Source organism: Meles meles, chromosome 8 (genome assembly GCF_922984935.1).
Source record: "Meles meles chromosome 8, mMelMel3.1 paternal haplotype, whole genome shotgun sequence".
Lineage (NCBI taxonomy): Eukaryota > Metazoa > Chordata > Mammalia > Carnivora > Mustelidae > Meles > Meles meles.
The window spans coordinates 86,078,787-86,098,527 of record NC_060073.1 but is presented as its reverse complement, the minus strand read 5'-3'; the positions used below and the strand labels follow the sequence as shown (position 1 = coordinate 86,098,527).

Sequence of the window (19,741 nt, the reverse complement as noted above, 5' to 3'; positions counted from 1 at the left end):
ATTCTTTTAAAATTTTATATTTTTTTCCTATAATGTGTGTGATTGATATAAGATGAGAATAAAGCATCTAATGTCTCCATTTATCCTGATATCAGAAATCTTAGTAGGATGATCTTGGGTGAGTCTCTAAGTCTCAGCTCTAAAATGGGGATAATAATATGATTGTTAAGAGGAATAAATAAAATAATGTACAACAGTTTGGGAATGAATGCTAGTTTTTACATTGTCAGTAGGAAGGATTAAAGGATTGGAGGCATCAAAAGTGAAGAGAAGAGTGGGAGAGTATGGTAATTGAAAGAGTAGGAGTTTGTGGTTGAAGGAAGGGATAATAGGTCAAGATTTGCAACTTTAGGTATTCACAGTGTGTTGAGGCAATGTATACAATCAGGCTCTGGCATTCCTTTTTCAATGTACTACGCTGCTCTCTCTTATTGTTGTATGATATGGGGACTGACCCTTTATCATTTATTCATTTTTTCATTTATTCATTCATCTCAAATATTTATCTACCTATGAATATTTACCTACTTCATAACCAAAAAATTAAATAATCATCCCCTAATTTCCTCTTGCAGATTTGTGTAATCATGAACTTGAAATTAAATCCTTACGTATTTTGTATGTTAGAAAAATGACTCATATTTTAGGTTGCCCTACTACTTCATCGATCAGTGAGAGATGATGAAGAGAGATGCTTAGCAAGACTGATGGTTTTTGATGAGTAGCATTCAAATTAGTTTTAAAAACCAGAATTAAGGATATCATTTAGGAATGCATGTAGTATATAATATTTATTCATATTTACCATAAATACATGGTACAAATATTCTTGTTGACACACAGTTAAGATGTTTATGTACAATACATATTTTATATTACCTAGAGATGATTTGGTGGCTTTAAAACAGAAAAAAAAATCAAATGCAAATGAAAGTCATTAAAGATGTTCAATAATGATTATATTCTAAAAGTATTAAAATATCCAATCTAGGAGTTTGGTTTAACTGAATTTTCATAACATCTCTTCCAGTGTAATGGGTGTTTTCTTGAATTGCAAAGATGCTTGGTCTTTGGTAAGTTCTTTAAAAATTTTTATAGATAGATGCATTAACATCAATCGTATACTCTGTGGCTTGACAGAGTTGCCTTGTACTCAAGCTACTGTAATCATTCTTGCTTAAATAGCTGGAATTTATGAATTAGCCTAATTAGGATATAATTAGGCTAAACCTGATTTGGGTTGGCAAAAAGCCCTGTAGGTATTCTAAAAACAAAATTAATTTTCAAGGATCCAACGTACTTATTGTTAGTTCATAACAATATACAAAGTTACATAGCATTTTTAAAAGCACACACAAAAGCTTCAAGATAAAAGTAGACATTCATGACATTTATTTTCTGTTTACCAGATTAGGGCACCTTTTCCTAATCTGTAGCATTTAATAGCATTTTAAAAAATATACTAATGGGAAAAAAATCCAAGCGTGAATGACTGATAAATTCTATCATCTAATGAAATAAAGTTTATTAAAGATGACGGGTGTCTTTTCGTCCACATCTGTTCAACACAAAATGTGTAGGATGGAGAAGAATGTGGTTTGTGGGAGCCAATGTAGAAAAGGCTATGAATAGTTTAATATCAACCAGTAATTAATGGAGTGTACATTAACAACATAATAGTGAATATTTACAGAAAACTTACATATGCCAGAAATTGCTCTACATATTAGGGATTTAACAAGAGACAGCTGTTTATTGCCCTTAGCCCATGGTTGCACACAACAAATTATTTTATTTCCCTATGGACCAGCTAACAACAGGGAACAAGTTGGTAGCTCATTACAAGGCCTAACTTGGTGTTAGGATTGTCTCCAGGTACAGTGAATTTCCCCAAACGTTTATAGTTTTCTATCACTAGTAGAGCTAAACTTTTGATTGACTGCTAGATCACTAAGCTGTTAGTGAAGTGGTCTAGTCGCTATACTGATTGTTGGATGAGATGCCCTTTTCAATCCTGAGGTTCCATGATTCACTCACATTGAAGAGTTGTAGGGAGGGCACTGATCAAATTCCCAAACAGGAATAAAAATACTTATTTAGAAGCCCTTATGTACATGTTCAGTCAATATCTACTCAGTGCTTACTACATACCAGACATCGTCTTTAGCCCTTACAGATCTAGCTTTTACAATAGGTATGGTGAGTTTTGGAAGTTGAGTCTTTTGACTTCTCCAGTTTCAAAGGAACTACATTTTGCCATCAAAATATACCCAATTATAGAATCTAAAAAAAATTTAAGAGAAATCCAGAAAGAATTAGACAACAAACATAATGCAACAGATAATACGCTTCTCTTTCAATAACTTTTTAAATTGAAATTCACAGGGATTTGTGGTTGTTTCTGGCACTTAGGACAACAGAGTGACCTTTTCCTCTATTGTCTATTTAAAATTACTAATTACACTACGATGACAATAATAATAGATATCATTCACTGAGCATCTACCACATGCAAATCATCCTTCTAAATGATTTACATGGGGGCGCCTGGGTGGCTCAGTGGGTTAAGCCTCTGCCTTCAGCTCAGGTCATGATCTCAGGGTCATGGGATCAAGCCCTGCATGGGGTTCTCTGCTCAGTGCGGAGTCTGCTTCCCCTCCCCCTCAGCCTGCCTCTCTGCCTACTTGTGATCTCTCTCTCTCTGTGTCAAATAAATAAAATCTTTAAAAATATAAAAAATAAATGATTTACATGGATACAGTTTATTCTTCACAACCATATTGTGATATCATGCAGGTAGTGTATGTCATAGTATCTCTTTTACTAAAGAGGAAACAGGCATAGAGAGGCTTACTAACTTACCTAAGGTTAAGCAGGTAGTAAGAGATGATAGAAAAAAACTGGCGTATTGTGCTTATTTTCTATTTGCTGTTATTAACTATGTACCATATAACCTTTGTAGATAAGAGAATCTGTGTTCCTAGAATACCGATTCTCATTTGTTGTTGTTTTGCAATTATAACAGATGAGAAGAGGAAGTGGATATAGTAAGATGGAGGAAATTATAGTGGAAGTTCATAAATTCACTAACCTGGCCGTTCTAATTTTCCTTCATAGACTCCTCTTCCTATTGAAATGGAAGGTATTTCTTAGCATTCTGTGTAGCTCTTCTGCCCTGTTCCTCTCATAATCCCTGAATATAATCCCTGAGTAGTCTTGTCCCAGATGTGGTTTCTCTCACTAGTCTAAAGTTTTGTAAATCTCAACTCTACGTTTACAAGGTAAGGCCATTCTCCTTTATTCCATCTAGATCAGCATATCCAACAATTTAGGTAAATTGAGGTTTTGAATTTAAACTTGTAAACCTTTTCTTTTTACCTATAAAATTAATTTTTACAACTAGGGATGACATTGAGCTATTTCTCTAATTTTAAGAAAATCTACATAATCTTCAGTTAATTTGAGCTGTCTCACTGAGATCATAATAAACTAATTATTACTAAGATAAAAATAATGCCCTATGTCAATATAGATTGCAATTTATGTGTTTAACAGTCTTCTACAGTAAGTTTTCTAACAAATATAATTCCCTAAAACATATTTTTAAGTTCAGTTTTATGAAATAATTTTTGGATTTGTTATCAAACAATTTCATTACCAGCAGGTTTTTTTTTTTGCCATTTTTAAGAAACAGATACAGAGGCCAACCTCAAATTGTGACGGCATAAATAAGCATTGATTAGTATTTAATGATAATTAATGTAAATAGTTACCAAATTTCTCTTTTATCTAATTAACAACATGTAATGGTTCATTGTGAGACTTATATTCTTAAAACATCTATGATAACAGATTTCCATTAGAATTTCTAATTCAAATGCTAAGATATACATCTTCTGACTCCTATTAAAATTTTTAGTCAAGTTGCATTAAAGAATTTGTAGTTGAGGCTTATGATTCTCTCTTGCTCATCGGAGTCAAGGGGAGGAATAAGGAATATCACACACTTCATTTATTTGCTGTAGATGAAAACTAGAAATCAATAAAAAGGACTAAACCATGAGTTGTTTTACAACCCACACATACATTCATTCATTCATTCCAACATTTATTTGACAAAGATTTAAAAAATATACGCATAAGGCTAATTGAGATAGCCCTTGTCAAGGAATCAGGGTCATAATTATATTTCAATATTAAGATCATGTTCATTAGCATTTTCCACATCTCACAATAGGATATTGGACCCCACAGTTAATGAAAAGGTCTTGTTAAAATCTCTTAAAATGGGGCACCTGGGTGGCTCAGTGGGTTAAAGCCTCTGCCTTCAGCTCAGGTCATGATCTCAGGTCCTGGGATTGAGCCCCACATCAGGCTCTCTGCTCAGCAGGGAGTCTGCTTCTTCCTCTTTCTCTGCCTGCCTCTCTGCCTACTTGTGATCTTTGTCTGTCAAATAAATAAAATCTTTTTTAAAAAATCTCTTAAAATGTAGTATATTATTAGACAACTAGACCATCTAGAGGTATGCACTTTATTCAGTTTCCTTTGGAACTAACAATGCTATAATAGCGCTCCAGTTGATTTCACACAACTACTCTGATTAGCCAATAAAAAGTATTACAGTTTGCACCCAACCCCCACCCCGGGCCCCACAGCTCTGGGGGACTTCCTGGGAAGCTGCGGCTCCCAGCAGGGAGGGACCAGGTGCCCCTCAGGCCCTGCCCTGCCAGTCCCACCCCGCATCAGTCCCACCCTGCATCAGTCCCACCCCGCTGTCATCATGACAGCTGCAGACAATGGTGGCCTGGTGACCTGCTGCTGCCCAGGCAAGTGACAGGTAGGGCCAGCTTCCATGTGGGGGACTGCTCTCTGTCAGACATATGTCTTTGTGCCACGGTCAAGGAGAAGGGCAACCACTGAGCGTACTGCTTCACCAGGAAAAGGATTGTCCAGATGTAGAACATGTAAGCAGACATTTTACTGCAATGTGGAGCGTCAGAAGATTGGCCCAGGCACAAGCTGGAGTGTTGTTTTGGGGGTAAACTGGAATCTTTCAGAGCCTGTAAGACTAACTGCAGATTCTGGCCAACCAGAAAATCCACCCAGAGAAGACTCCTTCAGAGAAATTGTTAGCTGTGAAGGAGTTTACATCACATCCAGATAAATCAGACAATGAGAAGAAGGACTTGATTCTGAGTGACATTGCTGCTCTTCATCACTTTGACAGTGATGTACTCTCTGCACAGGGGAACTGTAGGGACTTCATAGTGGAAGATGACATGCTTTCTCATTTGGTATCTGCAATGTTTCCTGAGATTGCGCCAATGAATCAGAATTGTTGCCCCAACATCTTTGTGACCTACAAGGGGAACCCTAGTGGAAGTAAGAGTGTACAGGGTATCAACCCAGGAGAAGAGGTTTTTGTTTTTGTTTTTACCGCCTACACTGACCTCCTGTACCCAAAAGAAGAGAGTTAAGAGCACTTAAGAGATTTTTTTTTAAAGATTTTATTTATTTATTTGACAGATAGAGATCACAAGTAGGCAGAGAGGCAGGCAGACAGAGAGGAAGAGAAGCAGGCTCTCTGCTCAGCAGAGAGCCCAATGCGGGGCTCGATCCCAGGACCCTGGGATCATGACCTGAGCCAAAGGCAGTGGCTTTAACCCACTGAGCCACCCAGGCGCCCCACACTTAAGAGATTCTTACATCTTTACCTGCCCATGCCAGGATCGTACTCAAAGACAAGGATAAGGCCAAGGTGGGAATCCAGAAGCTCAGTGATTCCCCCCAAGGGCAGAAACTATCCATGACATGGCCAGATATGTGCACGATGTCATCGAGGAGTTCCAGAGGGCCAAGCACTACAAATCCCTATGTGAGCTGCTGAAGATCTGTGAACTCAGCCAGGAGAAGATGAGTTCTGGGTTTGAGGACAGCAATGTGTACATGCTGCATGTTATGTACCAGGCCACAGGTGTCTGCTCATATGTGTGGGACTGGGAAGGAGCCCTGCGATATGGACAGAAAATCATTAAACCCTACTGCAAGCATTTTCCTCTGTGTCCTCTCAGCATGGCCTCTCTGTGGTTGAAGCTAGGAAGGCTGTGTGTATAGGGGCCTGGGAACCAAAGCTGCCCAAGGCGAAGGCCCAAAGGCCATTGCAATAACGGAAGGAGCTCAGGCAAAGATCATCCCTGAATTTCTGAAATCCAACGGGAAACTGAAAGCCATGGAAACTACGCCAACATCTTAGTTTTTATTTAAATGTTAGTGCAGAAACCTTTGAGGATTTGAATATTTCAAATCAAACACATCATTCTCTCATTTCTATAAAATCATTGGAACAAAAACACTTGCCCTTAAACCTTACACATGGCTTACATGGAAGTTTGTCTTAATCTTTAATCTTAATTACAAAATAATTTTTGAATGTTTTTTTTCCCTAAGAGGTATGACATGGTTTCATATATTATCATATACTTTGGACAGATTGAGTTTTAGAAATGTGATTTTTTTCCCTTCATTCTTATTTTAATGTTCTGAACAAACCTGAATGATGAAAGAGAATAAAAAAGATAGTGGTTAAAAAAAAAAAAAGTATGAGATGTAAAATGGTTACCTTTTTTTTTTTTTTTAAGTTAATAGGTTTTATTTTTAGAGCAGTTTAAGGTTTATAGAAAAACTATGCAGTATGTACAGAGTTCTCAAAAACATTTTTCTCTACTGCACCCCTCCTTGAAGTTTATCCAATTATTAATATCTCCCTTTAGTGTGGTACATTAGTTATAATCAGTGAACCGATAATGATACATTATTATCAACTAAGGTCCACAGTTGATTAGGGTTTGCTCTGTGTTGTACCATTCTAAGTGTTTTGACCAATGCATAACACCATGTATCCACCATCATGTGTCATAAAGAATTGTTTTATTGCCCCCAGATTTGGTGTTCCATTCCTCTCTTTCTTTCTCTCGTTCTTTAAAGATTTACTTATTTTAGAGGGGGAAAGGGACAGTGGGAAAGAATCTCAAGCAGCCTTCCTACTGAACACAGAGTCTGGCTAAGGGCTTGAAGAGGGTCTCACCCACGGGGCTCTATCTCACACACCTGAGATCATGGCCTGAGCCAAAATCAAGAGTCTGACACACAACCGATTGAGCCACCCAGGTGACCTTGGTGTTCCATCTCTTAATCACTCCCTCTTTTCCTTGATCTCTGTGAACTCCTGGCAAACACTAATCTTCTTACTCTCTATCATTTAGGCTTTTCAAAAATGTAACATAGTTGGAACCATACACTGTAACATTTGCAGACTTGCTTATTTACTTAGCAATATGCATCTAATGTTTCTCCATGTCTTTCCATGGCCTGATAGCTCATTTCTTCTTCTTCCTTTTTTTTTTTCTTTTAAGATTTTATTTATTCATTTGAAAGAGAGACAGAAAGCACAAGCAGGGGGAGAGGCAAAAGTAGAGGGAGAAGCAGACTCCTCGCTGAGCTGGGAGCTCAACTTGGAGCTGGATCCCAGGATCCTGAGATCATGACTTGAGGCAAAGGCAGACTCTTAGCCATCTGAGCCACCCAGGTGCCCTGATAGCTCATTTCTTCTTATGACTGAATAGTGTTCCATTGTATAGATATACCACAGTTTATACATTCCCCCTGTTAAAGGACATCTTGATTCCTTTCAGTTTGGGGCAATTATGAACAAACCTTCTATTAACCTTTGTACACAGGTTTTTGTGTGGACATAACATTTCAGTTCATTTAGGTAAACATCTAGGAATACAACTGCTGAATCATATGGTAAGACTATGTTTAGCTTTGTAAGAAACTGTCAAACTGTTTTCCAAAGTGGCTGTACCATTCTGCATTCTATCAGCCATGAGAGTTCCTGTTGCTCTACACCCGCGGTGTTCTGGTTTTAGGCATTCTAATAGATATACAGTAGTCTCATTTTTTAAAATTTGCAACTTCCTGATGATATTTGATGTTGAGCATCTTTTCGTATGCTTATTTGTCCTCTAGATATTTTACTTGGCGAGCTGCATGTTTAGATATTTTACTCACTTTTTAATTGAGCTATTTGTTTTCTTACTATTGGGTTTTATATATTCTTGGTATGTTTTGTATACACATCTTTTATCAGATTTGTGTTTCATAAACATTTTCTGTGGCTTTTCATTTCTTAACAGTGTCTTTTTCAGAGCCGAACTTTTTCATTTTAATGAAGTTGAAATGACCAACGCTTGCTTTCATGGATCATACTTTTGGGGTTGAGTCTAAAAAAGCCTTCACCAAAACCAAGGGCACCTAGGTTTACTACAGTATTATCTTCTAGAAGCTTTATAGTTTTGGATATTACATTTAGGTCCATAAAGGATTTTGGGTTAATTTTTGCATAGGGTATGAGTCCCATGTCTAGATTATTTTTTGCATGTGAATGTCCAGTAGATGCAGCACCGTTTGTTGAGGAGTGTCCTGTGTGTATTTAACTGTCTTAGCTCCTTTGTCTGAGGTAGGTTGACTATATTTGCACCAGTCTATTTCTGGGTTCACTATGTTATTTCATTAATCTATTCGTCTATGCTCTTACCAATCCCACACTGTTCTGATAACTATAGATTTATAGTAAGGCATGCAGCATTAATTCTCTTACCGTTCTTCAACTTCAGAATTGTGCTGGCTATTCGGATTCTTTTGCCTCTTGTGTAAACTGTAGAATCAATTTGTTACTATCCACAAAATAACTTGCTGGGATATTGATTGAGATTTCATTGAATCTATTGATCGAGTTGGGGAGAACTGGCATCTTGATGATACTGAATCTTCCTATCCTTGAACATTGAACATCCTTCCATTTATCTAGACCTTTTTTGATTTTTGCCATCTGAGTTTCACAATTTTCCTCATATACATTTTGTACCTGTTCTGCTGCGCTTATACATAAATATTTAATTGTTGGGGTTGGTTCGAATGTAAATGGTGTTGTGTTTCTAATTTCAAATTTCAGTTATTCATTGCTGGTATATAGGAAAGAAATTGGTTTTTGTATATTAACCTTGTATCCTGCAGCCTTCTAGAAACATTTGCTAGTTGGTTCTAAGAAATTTTTTTTTTGGTCAGTTCTTTCAGATTCTGTGCATAAGTAATCATGTCACTTGTGAGTAAAGCCAGTTTTATTGCTTCATACCCAAACTGTATGCTTTACTTCCTTCTTGTTTTATTGTGTTGATGAGACTTACAGTATGATATCGAAAAGGAGTGGTGAGAAAGACACAGTTACTTTTTAAAGAGAAAAACATTTTATTAGTTCATGAATGTGATAGTGGAATCAGGCACTGTAACTCCATGTTAGATTAAAATATAAACATTCAATCAGTAGATAGCCAAACCTTTTGTAGAAACATTTTAGAGAAAACCAATTCACTCCATAGACAATAACTCCTGACTGATATAGTGGATCAAAATGAGATTCTTTTTTTCTTTTCTTTTGAAGTCAATGTCCACAAACCACACACATCAATTGAATGGGGGGGACCCTTCTTAAATCAAGTACAGGGCCTCCAGATGAATAGAAAGAAAGAGAAAGGAAGAAAGAAAGAAAGATCCATGAATAGTTCCCTTCCACAGACGTGGAACATATAAAACATGGAAAATATTTTCCTATTTCCTAATTCAGTTTGATAATAACTAATTTTAAAAAACCAAACATGTAGTGAATATTATGGAAAGAAGTAGAAAAGGAGAGCCAAAGAAAAAGGGAAAGAAAAAAAAATTTTTGATCATAGTTATGGACTACCCACATTCCACTGCTGTATTAATATTTTTTAATGAAAAAACAGAAGAGATGAAGAATAGAAATAGAAAATATGGCATACCAACCTGTTCACAAAATGAACGCACATGCACATTTATTTGGCACTGAGGTTTCAATCATATTAGTCACAAGTTAATGGGGGAGACAATTACAGTGACACATAGACTCACCAGAGGAGAAGCATACATTTGGAGCAGGAAGAAGGAAGATAATAGACATCTGGAAGATAAACCACACACACACACACTCACACACACACACACACACACACTCACTTTGAAGCTACATACAAAAGACAAATGCATATAGCCAGCAGAGAGAAAGATACGATTCACAGTAGGAATCACTCTTGTACTTTTTATTACATAAGATGGTTTTGATTCTACATGATTCATTTGGAAACATGGATGAACTTGAAATCTTAATTTTATGACAAAGAAAACACAAGCCCTCTGGAGAAAGTTCTGTGTGTGTATGTACACGTGTGTGCCTGCCGCGGTTGGTTTAAAGACATTTTAAATGGAGCAACATCACCATCTTGTGGTGTTTCAGAACAAAGGCTCTGCTTTTTAATGACATTCTCAGTTTACACAGTTCTAGGTTAAGTACACTAACTTGATTATTCATGAGAATGGGGGAAGTAATTACATAGAAAATTGAATCTATAACATCTCAACACATTAAATATTTTCTTTAAAGCAAAACTACTTTAATGGAAGAGTTACGTCCGTAAGTGGTAGGTTGCTTACTGCTTAACAGCTGGTTGCTCCCTCCTCACCTTCCCTTACCAGCTGCAGAAGGAGAACCAAGAATGATCCATCTACATAAATTTGTATCTAACTTTTCTTAAACTAATTGGTGACACATTTCTTTTGGTGTATTGTAAGTACTCTGGCCACTTTCTGGCACCCTACAATATAATAAAACACGAGGACCCCTACCCGCCCTCCACTCTTCAACCACCCCAAAGCTTACTTCGCTAAAATCCCTTCCTGAAGAGGATCGGAACCTTTTCAGCTATGTGTAAAATGGGATAAAGGCTGTAAAAATGCATGCTTAGAATGTAAATATATTATCTGTTCTGCATTTGACATTTTTTATTGCGGATACGTTTCTTTAGCATGCAAGATTTTATTTTTAGTCGAGCTAGTAACATTCACTAAACTGGCTCTGATGTGTTCAAACTGTGTAACTAGAACATAAAAGTAGGGAATATGAGAGACAGTTCCTATTCATCAGATACTTACCGTCTAGTTGGGGATGTGGACATACACACAAGAAGCACACTAAAAAACAACGACAAGGTATTATGATCCCAGGGTCATATGGAGGCCCCACTTAGTGGGGAGTTTGCTTCTCTCTCTGCCCCTCCCTCTGGGTCTGCTCTTTCTTGCTCTCTCTGTCTCTCAAATGAATAAAATCTTTGAAAGAAAATTAAAAATAAATTTAAAAAAAGGTAACACATAAATAATTTTGAAATACCACATCACATTTTGCAGTTCTTCCCCTCCCCCTATCTTTGCCTTATTCAACTGACCTGATAAACTCACTGAGGAGGAATCAGGTAGGCACTTAACTGTTTCCATCATCCTTGGTGACATGAAAGATAAAAGTAAAAGGTATTGGGAAAAAAAATTCAAGGCTTTTATAATCTAGTTGGAATGACTAACAAAACATGTCTTAGAGAATGTAAATGCCCACAGCTACACATAATATACTGAAGTTATGAATGGAAAGAATGGGAGTTTTTAGGTTTTATCCGCTTCCTCATTAACATTTTAAATACATTTTAAAATATGAAGATAAGATAAAGAAAATTCAGAAATTACTAAAGGAAAAAATTCATAACACCACTTTATTAGTCCAAGTGTTTAGTGTTTTGGTGTGCAATAGTCTTTTTTCCCACCTCAGGGTTTAGAATCCTTAAAAACTGTCGTGTAGGAGGCTCTGTGGCTGAAGAGCAGAAGATCGTATATAGAAATTAAAACAGGGCAACTAAGGTCTTTACTTTTTCTTCTCTTTTTTTTTTTTCCCTCAGAATCAAATTAGAAAATACTTAGAAATGAATCTGACAAAAAGGCTCAAGTCTTTCTTAAAGAAAACTACAAAATGAGGAGAGGAACATAAAAGAAGTCTTGATTAAGTAGACGTTCTGGGGTGCAAAGTCATAATATTGTAAAGAAGTAAGTTCTCATATTAATCTACAAATAGAATGTAATTGCTATTGAGACTCCAGCTTCCCAAAGTGGTTCTAGAGTTAATTTCAATAATTAGGTATTAAAGAAGTGCTAACATTTTTTTCTTAAAAAAAAAAAAAGGGGGAATGGACAAAGTCGACTATACAATTAAAATTAAAATTGCCTGATGTTGGCAGAGGAAAAGAAAGAGCAATGAGACGAGAAAGTCCAGAAACAGATAAGTTATGTAGCATAAGAGTTTTGTATATGATGAGAGTAATATTCCACATCAGTGAGGAAAAAATGAATTTGACAAACACTGTTTTGGGTAACAATTGACCCTACTTTTAAAAGATAACAAATTTAGATTCTTACCCCATTCCATGCATCATCCAGTTTGTGGATACATCAAAATTTTAGCTATTAAAAATTGAAATAATAAGATTACTGGAAAAAATAAATGAATAATTATATAAACTGAGAACGGTAGACTTCTCTAAATGTGACCTCAAAGATAGAAACCAGCGAACAAAATTTGGTTGATTTTATTAACTAATTATTAATATTAGTTGAATGAATAAATGTAAAAAAAATCTGTGAACTTTTTGGAAAGAGAAATGAATGGTGAAAAATTATAAAATGTATAGGAGGCCAATTTATTCTAATGTCTTTTTTTTTTTTTTAAAGATTTTATTTATTTATTTGACAGACAGAGATCACAGGTAGGCAGAGAAGCAGGCAGAGAGAGAGAGGGAGGAGCAGTCTCCCTGCTGAGCAGAGAGCCGGATGCGGGGCTTGATCCCAGGAATCTGAGATCATGACCTGAGCCAAAGGCAGAGGCTTAACCCACTGAGCCACCCAGGTGCCCCTATTCTAATGTCTTTCATACAAAAGATCTTTTCTCTGCCACAAGGAGGCAGGCCCAAAGCTACACATGGAGTCACTCTGCAAAAGCCTCATGGGATGGACAGAGGACACCTGTTAATGTTGTAATTCCTTTTACTTATTCCCATTTACTTATTCCCATGTTTAGAAGCAGAACTGGTTTGGGCTGTGATAAAGAGAATTAATCAAAATCTATATCCATGCCTATCAGGAGAGGAGGAAGCAGAAACTACCTGAGCCTCTCCAGAAAGTCTTGGGTAATGGACATGGGGCACCAGAGGTTTTAGAAGCTTCTCGGATGATTCTAATGCACAGCCAGATGGAGAGGCTAGTGTGAGGAAGGTGGCCCAGCAGCTCTGACATGATTTCTTGGGCACCTAATTGTTGGCCGCAGAGCCAGCTGTGTCCAGGGGTCCTTGGAGTGAAGTATACTTGCAGTCCAGACCTAAGAGTGAGCACGGGCCAGCCACTGACAAGAGTGCAAATGATGTGCTTCCTAGAGATTATTCCAGGGAGAGGGGACCCGAGAGCCTGCTATTATGATCATGGTCTCTCAGTTTGCTTAACAATTCCTGTGAAGAACAATCTTCAGAAAGACACATTGAAGTTCTGGGAGTCTGAAGTCACATGATGTCAGAAATATTCATGACTATATATAATAGCGATTAAAGATATCACCCGTATTTGTGATGTATACCTGAGTAAGAAAGATAAGAAAGTTTGAGAACCTCCCCAGATAAAAGGATAATAAAAGAGAATTGAGATAATGGAGTGGAAAACTAGTTGCCGTAAAGACTATCCCTGAAACAATTGATGAAATTTGAATATGGAAAGTGGAATACTTAATAGTGTTGTATTATTGTTAAATGTCTTGATTTTGATTGATTGCATTCTGTTTCTGAAAGAGAATTTCCTTCTTCTTAGGACCGAAACATGGAAGTATTCAGGAGTAAAGATGCATAATATCTCGCTCACATGGTTTAAGTAAAAGGCACATACATATAATGTGTAGAGAGAGAATAAAAAACAAATGGGGCAAAGTGTGGCAATTGATGCATTTAGATAATTGGTATACAGGGACACATTTTCTTATTGTGATAACTTGTCTGTAAGTTTGAAAGTGTGTTTTTTAAAAGTTACCAAAGGAAAAAAGTCAACAAAAAAAATTAAAAAATGAGCCCAAAAGAGCAGACTTGAAAGAGCTTGACATATTATGAGAGAAACCCAGTAGGGCTGGCGTATGCTGAGGGGCCAAAGGACAGTACACACTGAAGGTTAGATGCCACTGTCACCGGCCATGATCCGGAGTCTGCATTTAATTCTAGTCAGAAGTCATTGTGAAGTTCTGAGTAGGGATGTAACAAGATACGTTTTACAGTTAATTCCGGTTTGCAATGATTCTGATTGGAGCTGCTTGGGCGCACGTCAGGCTCTGAATAACTCAATCACCTTATCTACAGGAAGGAGGAAAAGGAAGAGCAGGCCTCTTGAGCCTCTTGGCAGCCAAGGGAGGATTGACATAGAAACCCCGTGGGGTTCCTGTGGGACAACCAGAATACTGGCTGTCACAGGGTACACCGTGTCAGGGCTTGACTGCCCAGAATACCTGGGATCCTGACCCTCAGTGCCTGCCTTCATTTCACTCTCCCAATTCTATAAATCTTCCAGTCACGTGACAAATGATCCTACACCCAACACTCAGAGCAAAAGCAACACTTCCACGATCTCTAAAGGGAGACAACCTCTCTGGTTTCTCTATTCTGTTCCATGGCCGGCATCTTGGGGTGACATTTGTTTCACCAAATCAGGTTTGAACATGGCGCTTCTTGACCCTGCAGTTGAAAGCTAAATGAGAAAATACATCCTGGAAGGGAAATGGAAACTTGTTCAGGGACTTAGATAGAGAGGCACCCCTTCCCAAGAGGAACGGCTGTGCCTGCACCTGCAGTAACAGGGACTCCCTTCCAGCAGCCCCAGCAACCCACTCCCCACCAGCGATCAGGTGATGGCAGCTGGCATTGTCACACGACCTTCAGCTGTGTTGGCATTTATACTCGGGGTGTTCGGTGCCTTCATCCTTTCTATTTAGAGTCCATATCCTAAGCTTCTCATGATTGCCTCTTAAGACCGTGGAGAGTCAGGATCCCTGCCCCTGGGGGACAGGGACCTGTGGTATGTCCCTGGTATGCAGACCTCTCTCTCTCTGTGATGATGAGAGAATGCAGATTACATGGCTCTTAGTTCTAATCCTTGATTTTTCTATTTTTTTTTCCCCAGTAAGTCCAGTTTTTTATACTCTTACACATGACACTGGAATTTGTCCTTATCTAACTTTAACTACCATAAAAAAATTCCTATTTTATAGAACCTCAGTGAAGTTGCCCCTTTGATGACCCAGGCATTACATCCGCTGGACAGGTATATCAAGGATCATCCCTGCTTCCTTAGTGAGCTGATTTTGCCCATGGTCAGACCAATTTTTTTGGTTTCTGAGTGCCAGGAGTATGTCCCTGATCTCTCTGCATCCACAGCGGCTCCTGAGAGTGGGAAAGATGAGACGATTCCTGTCTGGAGGTATAGAGACCCCTCTCGGTTTTGGCACCCAGCATATAGTCTCCTTCTTGTATTTGAACAAGATACAAGAAGGAGAAACGACACCAGGCTGGGTTGTCTCCCAAAGAAAACTTTTATTTGAAGCAAGAAAGGAGATCAGACAGAATGGCTTCCAAAGCTGTGACTCTGAGAGAGAAAGAGAGAGAGAGAGAAAGAGAATGGGTTCCTTTTGTTTAGGGTTAGGATGAACATTTAGATGGGCAGACTTGTCCTCCTGCAGAGAGGTGGACATAAGGTTGTGCATGAGTCTTAAGGAAACATGTGTGTTCATACACCGTATGTTATGTAAATGAGGTGGAGAGTTTAATATTATAATGAGGTAAAGGTAATTGTAGGTCATTCCAGAGGTCACCCCATGGTCCATCTGTGCTGGTAGGAGTCGGGTTTAGCTCAAAGGGTCTTGGGGGTTGGGGGCCCTGGGAAATTTATTAGAGCAGTTACCAGCACCTGGCGGGGGGTGGGGATGTGGGGTGGGGTAGTGGGGGTGGGGGATAGGGTGGGGGATGGGGTGGGGGGTCAGGCGTTGGTGGTTTCTAGTTTCCTTTGTCCAAATTAGGGGGAAGTCAGACAGAAGAGCCAGAAAGAGAAGGGGGAAAGGTAAGACAAAGGTTAGTGAGTATAAGCAGGTGGGCCATAAGGCCAGGTCTTAGGATCTAGCTGGTGACATTCTGACCACAGAACCTGAGCTCTCTAATGGAAACAAACCCCGTGTATTTTGGGTATGATTGCACATCTTAGCCTGCCATAGCTCATCCCACCCTGTCTTCTTCCAGCTAGAGTTGGGCATGTGATCCTAAAAACCAGGGCTGTCAGACTCCCCAGAACTCCTTTTCAGAGGTTTTAGAGATCTTCAACAGCTGGAGCTGTTAGGCTTGTTGGTTGTGAGGCCTGGGGTTCTTGGGGACCCTCATCCCTGTTACATGGAGAAAGTTGGAGGGTCAGTATTTGTGCACTTTGTCTAGCTGTGCCTCAAGCCCATATTACTTCTCGATTTTCCAGCTGAGGGACCTAAAAACCAAACCAAACCAAACCCTTTTCATTGCTCAAGCAATGTTCTGGGATTTGCAGACAAGTGTCCTGCCTCATTCTACCAAGGCATCACTGCTTTAGCTAAAAGCTTTGTTGGCAACTTTAGAGGAGACTGGGAATTGCTTTAGAAGTTGCCCAATTACAGGACCTTCTTGGCCAGGTTTGGATTTTCCCTGGCCATTATAGTCCTTTAACAGCCAATCAGTTTGCTAGGGGATGAGATTCTAAGGAGCCTCATTAGTTTGTAACAAATGCCAGAAATCTTGCTGAGTCATGATCCTGGGATCTGGACTCCATCTTTGAAGTTCCTATCTCTTAGCAACAGGAAACAGGCACTCCCCTTGGCTGGAAGGCCTCCCTTGAATATGTTTATTTTTGTCCCTGTCTTTAAAACAATGAACAGGAGGTGGGGACATATAGATTGCACTCAGCAAATGCATTTATATTTTTTATTAAAATTAAAGGAGAGGATTTTTTTCCTTGTACCATTTAAAAATTCCTATCAGAAAAATAATTAATTAAAAAGTTGGAGCATATTAAGCAATATTTTCAGTATATCTACATTGTTTTTGCTGTTTGTCTTAAAAGCCAAAATTTTACATTTGAAATGTCAATGATTTAAAAAAGTCCTTGATTCTGACTTAAATTCTCGAATTAGGCATTATAATTTCTTTTACCTTTATGAACCATGATGTTATATTATATTATATAACCTTTTTTCCTTTGAGTTCTGAAGAGACTTTAAAAAATATTTCACATCTGGGTAAGCGTATGAATGGATTGTATGTAGAAATATAAAGATTGCTGTTCATATTGAAGTGGGAAAGTGAGGTTTTTGTCTCATGGAGTCGAAGAAGAAATCTTTCTGACAAAGGAGAGTGAGTAGAAAGCGATAGAGTTTTATTAAGCAAGGATACAGAAAAAGCTCTCAGGAGTGAAATAGGTCCCAACAGTGTTGCCACTGAGGCCTTATAAGACGGTCTTTTTTTTGAGAACTGACAGGGAAGCTTATGCCCTTGAGTTTCCTGTGCCGTCTTGTTTTGAGCATGGACTATTGATAACACCCTTAATGACTTAATCCTTTGAGTTTTGGCCATTTTCTATGATATATTGTAGTGGCCAGAGAAAAATACTCCTGACCATCGGAGGCCAGGTGGTCTGTTTTCTTATCTCTTGCTGACTCTGGCTTAATGGCTTCTGCCTGCCAGGAATGGTCTCAGAACGCAGCCGGGGTGGGGGGGGGGGGGCTATCTCTCCCTGCCTCTACCTTAACCCTTTCCTTACTCAATATGATTTAATACTTTGTTTTTTAGTTCAATTTTTTAAGATTTTATTTATTTGAGAGAGAGAGCTCACACATACACATATGCATTGTGGGGCAGGGACAGAGGGAGAGGGGGAGAGATCTCAAGCAGATTCCCCACTGAGTGCAGAGCCTGATGGGGAACTCAATCCCATGACCCTGAGCTAAAATCAAGAGTCAGACACTTACCTGACTGAGCCTCCCAGACACGCCAGATTTAATACTTACTTTTTTAAAAAGTTTAAACAGTATGAACTTCATTAGAAAGGAAAAAAATAGACCGATAGTTTAAATAAGAGGGATCAGTTATAAACTATTGCGAGGTAAATGGATTTATTCACAGATGGTTTCATATTAAATAATTGTAACATATTTACTAAAATCATTTTTATAATTGTTTTCTTTGCTAGTTGGTTTTGACTCAACTTCATAGTGAAAAGTAGCTCTTACGATTGCCACTTAGTAGTAAAACATGTTTGAGGAGCAAGACAGAGCTTGCCTTAAGAAATCCTCAAATAGAAAACTCTGATATTCCTCCACACTGCCCCCCCATTTTGAATTTTTTTCACCAGAAGGAGACCCATCTCTCTCTCTTTTAAAAATATTTTATTTATTTATTTAAGAGAGACTGAGTGAGAGAGAGAGAGAGAAAGCAAGAGAGAGAGAGACCAAAAGCTGGGTGGGGACCTGAGAGAGGCAGAAGGAGAAGGAGAAGAAGACTCCCCCACTGAGCAGGGAGCCTGATGTGGGATTTGTTCCCAGGACCTCAATATCATGACCTGAGATGAAGGCAGAGGCTGAACTGATTGAGCCACCCAGACACCCCTCGTTTAGGGGCTCACTTGCCAGGTCAGGCCTACCAAAGATAATTACCCCGTCTTAAATTTGGAACCTTTATTTTATCTACATAACCCTTCACAGTGACACCTGTAAGTTTGCGGGCACCTGGGGCAGGGGTGGGGCTGGGTCTTGAGAACTGTCTCAGAATTCTGCCTGAATTTACAGTAGTGGAATGTACGCTGATTCAATTTTCTAAAAATCTGTTTAAAAAGTAGGATTCCCAATCCAAAAGGAGAGGTTAGTGGGAAGACATTATACCTATTTTAAGAGGGAGCTAAACCCCTGTAGTTCAAATTTCAACAAAGTAATGACCCTCTCTGTGTGGACTTCACTCCAATGTCTTTCCTATCAATGTGTGACACCTGCTTTTCTCTCCCCAGCAAGACACCCCCCGTAGTACCTTCTGCTCGTGCTGTTTCTCCTACGCGTGCATGCATGGTGCGCCTGGGGGGTTTGTGAAAGGAATGCTCGGGGACCTGTAAGCACAGCCCTAGTCTGGAGCAGGGGAGGGTCCTCACTTGTGTTTTTCTAGTCTCGCATATGCCTTTGTCTTCCCAGGAAAATGCCCGTCATCCCAAGGCAGCAGCACCCCTGTCAGCCCCTTTCTGTCATCTCCATGCCCTTCGGTTCAGAGGCAGAAACGCAGTTCCCAAGGGCCAGCTGTACTCTGAATCAATTCCCTTTATCTCTCCAGAGGCTAAGCTGCAGAAACTCTCCTTGTGTTCTGCCAGCCACTTAATCTCTTTGCCTCATTTCAAGCTTCAATATACTCCTTTAAAAAAGAATCTTACCCAAACCTCCCCCGAAGCCAACTGGCAGAAGCAGCTCCGCTTGCTGGAGTCCAGTGCTCTCATGAATGTTCATAACGTTGTCTCCAGTCATTAAGAAAGTGTTCAATCATGTGCCATGCCCTATTTAAGAACATGGAGCAGTGTGTAAAATTGCCGTATTTCTAGTTAGCTGTCATCCCACTGTGGGATCACCTCGTGCCCAGAGACTCATTGCTTTCAGAATGAAGTTTATTAGTTACTGTCTTTTATTTATTTATTTATTTTTTTAAAAAAGATTTTATTT

General features: G+C 38.8%; 1 pseudogene; it reads left to right on the top strand.

Moving 5' to 3' along the window:
* Nucleotides 1–4,780: 4,780 nt before the first annotated feature.
* On the top strand, nucleotides 4,781–6,264 carry LOC123948811 (annotated as a pseudogene).
* The last annotated feature ends 13,477 nt before the right edge of the window (nucleotides 6,265–19,741 follow it).